The following is a 7,024-nucleotide window of genomic DNA, read 5'->3' on the forward strand; positions in this document are numbered from 1 at the left end:
GGCCTGTTACCAGCGGCCCAGCAGCCAGACCTTCGAATTTCCCCGAATCCCAAATCGCAAAATGGATTCGTGCACACCCCTAGTTAGCAGCTAACATAAAAAAAAACACATTATTTCCTTCCCCACACAAAATAGATTAAAACAAGAAATAATATTGATAACTATGAGAATAGTTTTAAAAGCAAAGTTTCTTCTTTCCAAGTATTCCTATTTAACTGGAACCTTGTCAAACTAGTGTTTGATTGGCAATGTATTTTTGATATAATGATTCATTACTGGCACTTGGCAGTAGTAAAGACCTAGGAGTTCTGTGCCACATACTTCTCCTGAACAATTAAGATTAGTTACAGAATGTCAAAACTTAAATTGAGAAAAATGCCAACTCAAGCTGACTTGGAGGTACCTTAGTATTCTGAAACTTTACCTCTCAACTTTCAAATGTGGACTTTCTCACAGTGTTTTTCCCCAACAGTTGATCAATGTCTCTCACAACCAATTTAAAAGTTAAACTCTGTGAGTAACCTAAAGGCAACTGCTGGTTATGAATCAGGGAGAAGCAAACTGAACTCTTCTCAATTAAGGGCCAAAATGTCAAAAATGTGAAAAATTATTCTACAGAAGCTAGAAGGCAAAAAGGAAGTCATACGGTTATACAGTTGCTTCTTCACATAATTGCTTCTCTACTAATTGACATATTTATATGTACAACACTGAATTTTTATTTTTGCCTTATTTTGTACACCACTTTGAATTCAATCTTGGAGAAAAAGGTGTAATATAAATAAGCAACACAATACAATACATTTGCACTTGTTTTTAGAAGAAACACAAGGGAGCTTTTTGATTTAAAAATGCTAATTGGGAAAGTAGGCTGAAGCCACTGTAGCAAGTTACATTACGAGTTAATGAAAAATATGAATTACTACCATAGAGGATCTAATCAACATAATCATTTAGATGAATCTAATAATCGAATAATTAGACTTCACAGTGTTACAGACCTTGCCAGAACATAGGATGCATGGAAGGTCACAGATTTTGGCTTGGATTTCAGTGTTGCCATTTCAAAAGAAGAGTGCATTTAAGTATCTGGCCTCCTGCCCTCATGAGGTCTCATTCATCAAATTATTGGCAGCATTCCCAAGCTCATTCTGTTACTTTTTTACAGGCTCTTAGTTTTCATTGCTTCCCACTTCAGGTTTTACCGTAATTATTATATTGAGGGACATCAATACTTTCAGTGAAATTTCTCCTTCATTACTTTGCTGATACAGTAAGAGGAAGCACTGGCCAAGGTTTTAGTAGTACAATACAGGCTAAGGACACATATAATGTCTATACACAACATACACAGCAGCCATTTAGCATCCACATCTTCAGGAACATTTAGAAATGACAACTGTTGCTTCGGTAGTACCCATTAGCTCACAGGAGGATACCTCCATGTTATTTAAGATTTGAGAAGCTAGAAGGGGAGAAGAGCTGTGCAGCTTCTAAGAAATCATCCAGATGTACCTTTGATTTTCCTCTAGGAATTTCAAAGGCCTTCATCACAACTCTATGATCAATGTATGGCAAATGTTAAATATTGTGTCACACCAGAGGACCTAGAGATTCCTAGAGAGACCATATTCAAAAAATCTCCGAATCATCAAATGTGGAGGGCTGGATGTACATAATCATTACAGAGCTGCCTTTCCTTCTACTTTCAGAAAAATACTTTGTAAACATGACAAGTATTTTAATGTGACAACATTAATGATAAGATCATTAATAAGAAAAGGGTTAATCTGATTTAATTTCAAGTGACTATTCTGAATCTCTTGTAGCTGATAGAATAAAGAAAAATTGATTTATTTATCCAGTTATCCACTCATTTATTTAATTTATATCCTGGTTTTCTTCTATAGGTTGGACTCAAGGTGGTTTGCATTAAACTATTACAAATACATAAAATGGATAAAAATCATACAATTTTAAAATATGCCTTGAAAATAAGCAAAGAAAGATACAGCCCCAGTCTAGTTAAAATATTACATCTGAGAAAGCATATTCAGTTTGGCAAATGTTGACAGACATAGGTCAACTATGCATTTTCTGAACCAAATCGGGGAACTTGTCTGTGATGTGTAGTAAACCAGGGATATCTGAAGAGCCACGTGTACTTCATATTTGATCAAGAGCATTTTGATGACACAATCAAAGTGACCTTGACAGTGGTTTTGCCACTTCTATATGGTCAAAGTAGTGTCTCTATTTTCTTTTTTCATTCATTATACTTAAACTTCTTAAATTTTGGGATATATCATAGGCCTGAATGTCCTACTTCCAGCTCCTGTCTAAGTTTCACCTTCATTTGAGTTTCTGACTCTCCTTGTAATGATAAGAACAAGTAGTTGGTATAGACTTGATTGAGAAATGATGATGGCAGGGAAATGATTGAGCTGTAACCTCTGTGGGTGAATGATCTCAATAGCTAGTGCTAATAACCTTGGATATTGAAGTCTTTTTTATTGCATCTAAGTTCAGTACAAATGACAAAACAACATACAGGTTGTACAAGGAATAATGATCATTTTATTTATGTTCTACTCACACTTTAAATGATTGTACATTAAATGCAACCATCGTGAATAGTACTGAAGTAGCTATCAACACTTGGATAGAGCATTCATTCTTTGAAATACTGTAAAACAGATGCTATTTAAATTGTAGGACACTGTGATAATTACCATAAAGTAACATGGATGAAATCTCTTTCATAAAGGAGCTATTAATTATGTGAGTATGAGAAACAGTATCAGTCAAAGAAAAAGGGAAAGAATCAAGATAAGTGAGCAATCTATTTTTATTGTTGTTGTTACTGGGTGTCATCCAACAAGGCACTAGCAGATTTACCATAGTCATTTTTCCAATGCACATTCTGTCCCCAGCCAATAAACTTTAGGGCTTTCAGGAGTTGATATATGGGAGATTGGAGAAAGATGGGACAAATCTCTTAGGAACGGGGCTTTCCGACATTTGAACAAGAGCTAGATACTGTAAAGAATATTGTTCAAAAATTTGTCTAATTATCTCTCTTCCAATCACACAGTATACAAACCATGCTAGATTCCAAATATGTTTTTATATACAGTGGACTTCAAATATATTTTTATATACAATGGAACCCCTTTTTATCATGTCAGAAGCAAATTGAGAATATACTACAAGTCGCTTCTGGTGTGAGAGAATTGGCCATCTACAAAGACATTGCCCAGGGGATGCCCAGATGTGTTACCATCCTGTGGGAGGCTTCTCTCATGTCCACGCATGGGTGGAACCTCTACTTAAAAGAGAAAAAAAAAGTATAATAGTTCAAACCAAAGCATTCAGAGCACCAGAGGCCCCTTCCACACAACTGAATAAAATCCCACACTATGAACTAGGAACTAGGATGTATGGCAGTGTGAACCCAGATAACCCAGTTCAAAGCAGATATTGTGAGTTGTCGAAGGCTTTCATGGTCAGGATCACAGGAATGTTGTATGTATTCTGGGCAGTATGGCCATGTTCCAGAAGTATTCTCTTCCTGATGTTTCACCCACATCTATGGCAGGCATCCTCAGAGGTTGTGAGGGCAGAGGAGCTCCAGGGATGACTAATGACTCTGAACAAAGGATGCCCCCCAGGCAAGAGACGAACCTTTCCAATGCTAATTAGAGTGATTAATTGAAACATTCACGCAACATTCCAACTGACAAAGAACTCTTCTCACACCCTGGACTTCCCACAGATATATATTAACCTTCCTTGCCTAGTTTCTCCATGCCTCACAACCTCTGAAGATGCCTGCCACAGATGTGGGCGAAACGTCAGGAGAGAATACTTCTGGAACACGGCCATACAGCCTCAGATAATCCTCAGATATTGTGAGTTTTTCTGCCTTGATATTCTGGCTTATATAGCTGTGTGGAAGGGCCCTAACTCGCTGGACCAGGATGTGGGTGGAAGTAGAAAGGGAGGGATAGCAAGATAGATAGAAATGGGAAGAGCCAAATGAAAAGGCGAAGGATAGGAGGTGTTATGAAAACTCCTTGCTTAGTTATCAAATTACTACCATTGGGTAAACAATAAAAATACACTAAAGGTATCCAATGAGTTGACCTGAAGTTCACTCCACTGAATGAAATAAAATATTATACAGCATATTACAGACATCAACATTAATAGCAAAGAAGTGAAGAATGTTGAAAGGAATTTCCTACACATAGAAAGTGTCAATTAACGGAAGCCCAAGGGTGGGATGAAATGCCTTGTCTTGCAGGCCTAAAGAACCCGTCATACTAAAGCTCCATGGCTACCTGAGATCCTTCTACTGAACATTCACACACACACACAATCTTTTTCCTCCATTCTAGGCAAGTACTCACAATTTCCTTGCTTTCAGTAACAGGAAAATTAAAACTACCCAACCTGCACAGTGATACATGATGTATTTCTGCTAATTCTAATTCCTCTTTTTCTTGGGCCACCTCACTCCTTAATGAATGTTAATGATTAAAAATAATTAACTAAATAAAAATAACTAACGTCTGTGATCATATGGAAATAATGAGTTGTGCCATAGTGAGGAAAATCTAATAAAGTAATAATTTCGTTAATCAATCAGTTATCTACAAGTTCTGCAGAATACATGTATCCTTTCATATACATCTTCCAAACAGAAAAGGCTGATCACAAAATTTCCTTACACCTATTACAGGTTGAAATTTGAAAGACTACAAAATCTATAAAAATTGTCCACTGAGTGGCTGAGATAGTGACACCTTTGCTTTTCGGTGGTCAATGTACACAGATTTTATTTCATGCACACAATTATTAAAAGTATTGTGTGTAAAATTTGTATAAAATGTATATGAAACATAAATGAATTTTGTGTTTAAACTTGGGCACCATCTCCAAAATATCTCATGAAATAGATATTTCAAAATGTGTGTGTGTGTCAGAAGGGGCAGCTACGCCTGAAAATTTCCTCACAAGAAATGAAACAGTTACTAGCCATCACATTTTGAGAAAAACAAACTTAAAAGACATACAACACAAACATATATGAACTAATAATTGAAAAAAATAATGACACAATTTTATTCATAATTTCAGTGTGATCCCGCTTGAGAGCATTATTCTTATTTTTCTTTCCTTCTGCTTGTGTTTTATTTTTTTTTACAAGGCAAAGAAATATATGTATCCTGAATAACAGCACAAGGGATTTAACCCAGTGACAAATTTCTAGTCATGCTGGATGAGGAAGTCAAGTGGCTTTTGTAAGAAAAGAAGGAGGAAAGGAAATGTGCAAGAGCTAAGTACTGGTATTAACAAGATCTGAAAGTCTTAAGGTCTTAATGACATAAGACCCGATTAAAATAACATTAAAAATCCCTAAATTCAGTATTAATCTGTTCTGCTGATTAGAACCATATTGAAGATGCTTCTAATATTCTTAGTAAGAATCACATTATTAGCATCATCCTAGTATAGTTTTCTACCTTGCTATTTAGGCAATTGCCCTTGAGAAATAGTTCTGCTAGCATACAACTTAGTAAAGAACATTTGAATCTCTGAATTGTTTCTGCCATACAGGCCCAGGCCCAGGAATGCTGACTTTCACAGACTCCTACCCTACCTATAAACTCAATATCAAACATTTCTCTCTTGGATATTGTTTGCAACTCTAATTCATTAGGACACTTTAGTGTATATGAATGGATTTATGACAGCTCAAGCAAAAACATTTTTTTAAAAATAAAACTTTTGAAAAACATGTTCAGGTTTTAAGCTCCTGTGGTTTCTATTGACTCCTTTAGCTTTCACACATTTCTTGTTTATATTTGATTTTAAATCCATCACTCCCCAACAGATAAAACAGCACCTTGGGGAGAAGAAAAGAAAGCTTCAGAAGTATACAGCTGAGCAAATAAAGTTAATTTATAAACGCAACACTCTTCAAATTACTCTGGATAAGCTTCTTGTGGCTCTTTTTATTCTTAACTATAGCTCTGTGGTATTAGATCATGCCTGTTCGCCTATAATATGATCTGAAATACAAGGCATTGAACAACCCATAGAACACCTTGAAATTGTGCCATTTTGTTGTTTAAAGACTCCAGGCACACAATTTACACAGCATTTTGCAGAAAATAACTCGGAGCACATAGTGGGCTTAGCATGCTGAGTTATCTGTTGCAAAAATCAATGTCATTTTGAAAAAAAATTAAATATTATTGTTTTCCAAAGGAAAACATATCCTCATTACATTAGAGATCTAATTTTTCTGCAAAATGTATCATGCTAAAGGACATCTAGCTGAAAATTGCTACTTCAAGGCAGTCCTCCACCTACTGTCACAGACAGAACGCCACCAGATAAAGTTCAACACAGTTTATTAAAGTTACAGAACTAAAAAGTGCCCGTATGAAACAAAGGACTAGGCAAACACTTGCCTTCAGTGTAAAAGATACACAAAAAAGACTCCGCTGATACCTAAAGCGGTTCAAAAGATAAACCGGATTAAACGGGAGTTTAATCCGGGTTAAACAGAAAATGCTTACTTCAGCCCGGCAATTTAAACAAACAAAAGTTGATAAACAAAGACTCAAAGAAACATAAAAAAAGCTGACAGCAGATTCCTCTCTGCTACTCGAAAGCTGCAAATGAGTAACTAGGTTGTTACTCCTCCGTGCAACAAACGGGATCCGGATCCAGGCACATCAATCAGGGTAGCAACGGTCAGCAGGGTCCCAGTCCGGTCCGAGGTCGAAAGCCAGGTACAGACGTCTTTAATTCACCAATTCCACCGAAAGCCACAGAAGGGGTAGTCCGAGGTCGTAGTCAGTCAGTCCATCCAGCGTCAATCCAGAGTAGGCAATTAATGTCCGTCAAGAAGACGACGGAGGTCCAAGCTAATAAGATTAAACACAGGTTGCACAACAAAAGCCCACACAGTTCCTCCCGCCGTCTATGCCCAGTGTCCTTGGTAACTTAC

General features: G+C 36.6%; 1 protein-coding gene and 1 long non-coding RNA gene across 4 annotated transcripts in view; both read right to left on the minus strand.

The window, feature by feature from the left end:
* dpp10 (dipeptidyl peptidase like 10) overlaps window positions 1-7,024 on the minus strand; it is a 798,815-nt gene that overhangs the window by 263,493 nt on the left and 528,298 nt on the right. The window lies entirely within an intron of this gene.
* The window catches only part of LOC134295326 (uncharacterized), a 33,060-nt gene continuing 32,441 nt past the window's right edge, over window positions 6,406-7,024 (minus strand). The window contains exon 2 of the long non-coding RNA XR_010001868.1: window positions 6,406-6,941. This is a non-coding gene — a long non-coding RNA (uncharacterized LOC134295326). The remainder of the gene's footprint in view (window positions 6,942-7,024) is intronic.

Source organism: Anolis carolinensis, chromosome 1, assembly GCF_035594765.1.
Source record: "Anolis carolinensis isolate JA03-04 chromosome 1, rAnoCar3.1.pri, whole genome shotgun sequence".
Lineage (NCBI taxonomy): Eukaryota > Metazoa > Chordata > Lepidosauria > Squamata > Dactyloidae > Anolis > Anolis carolinensis.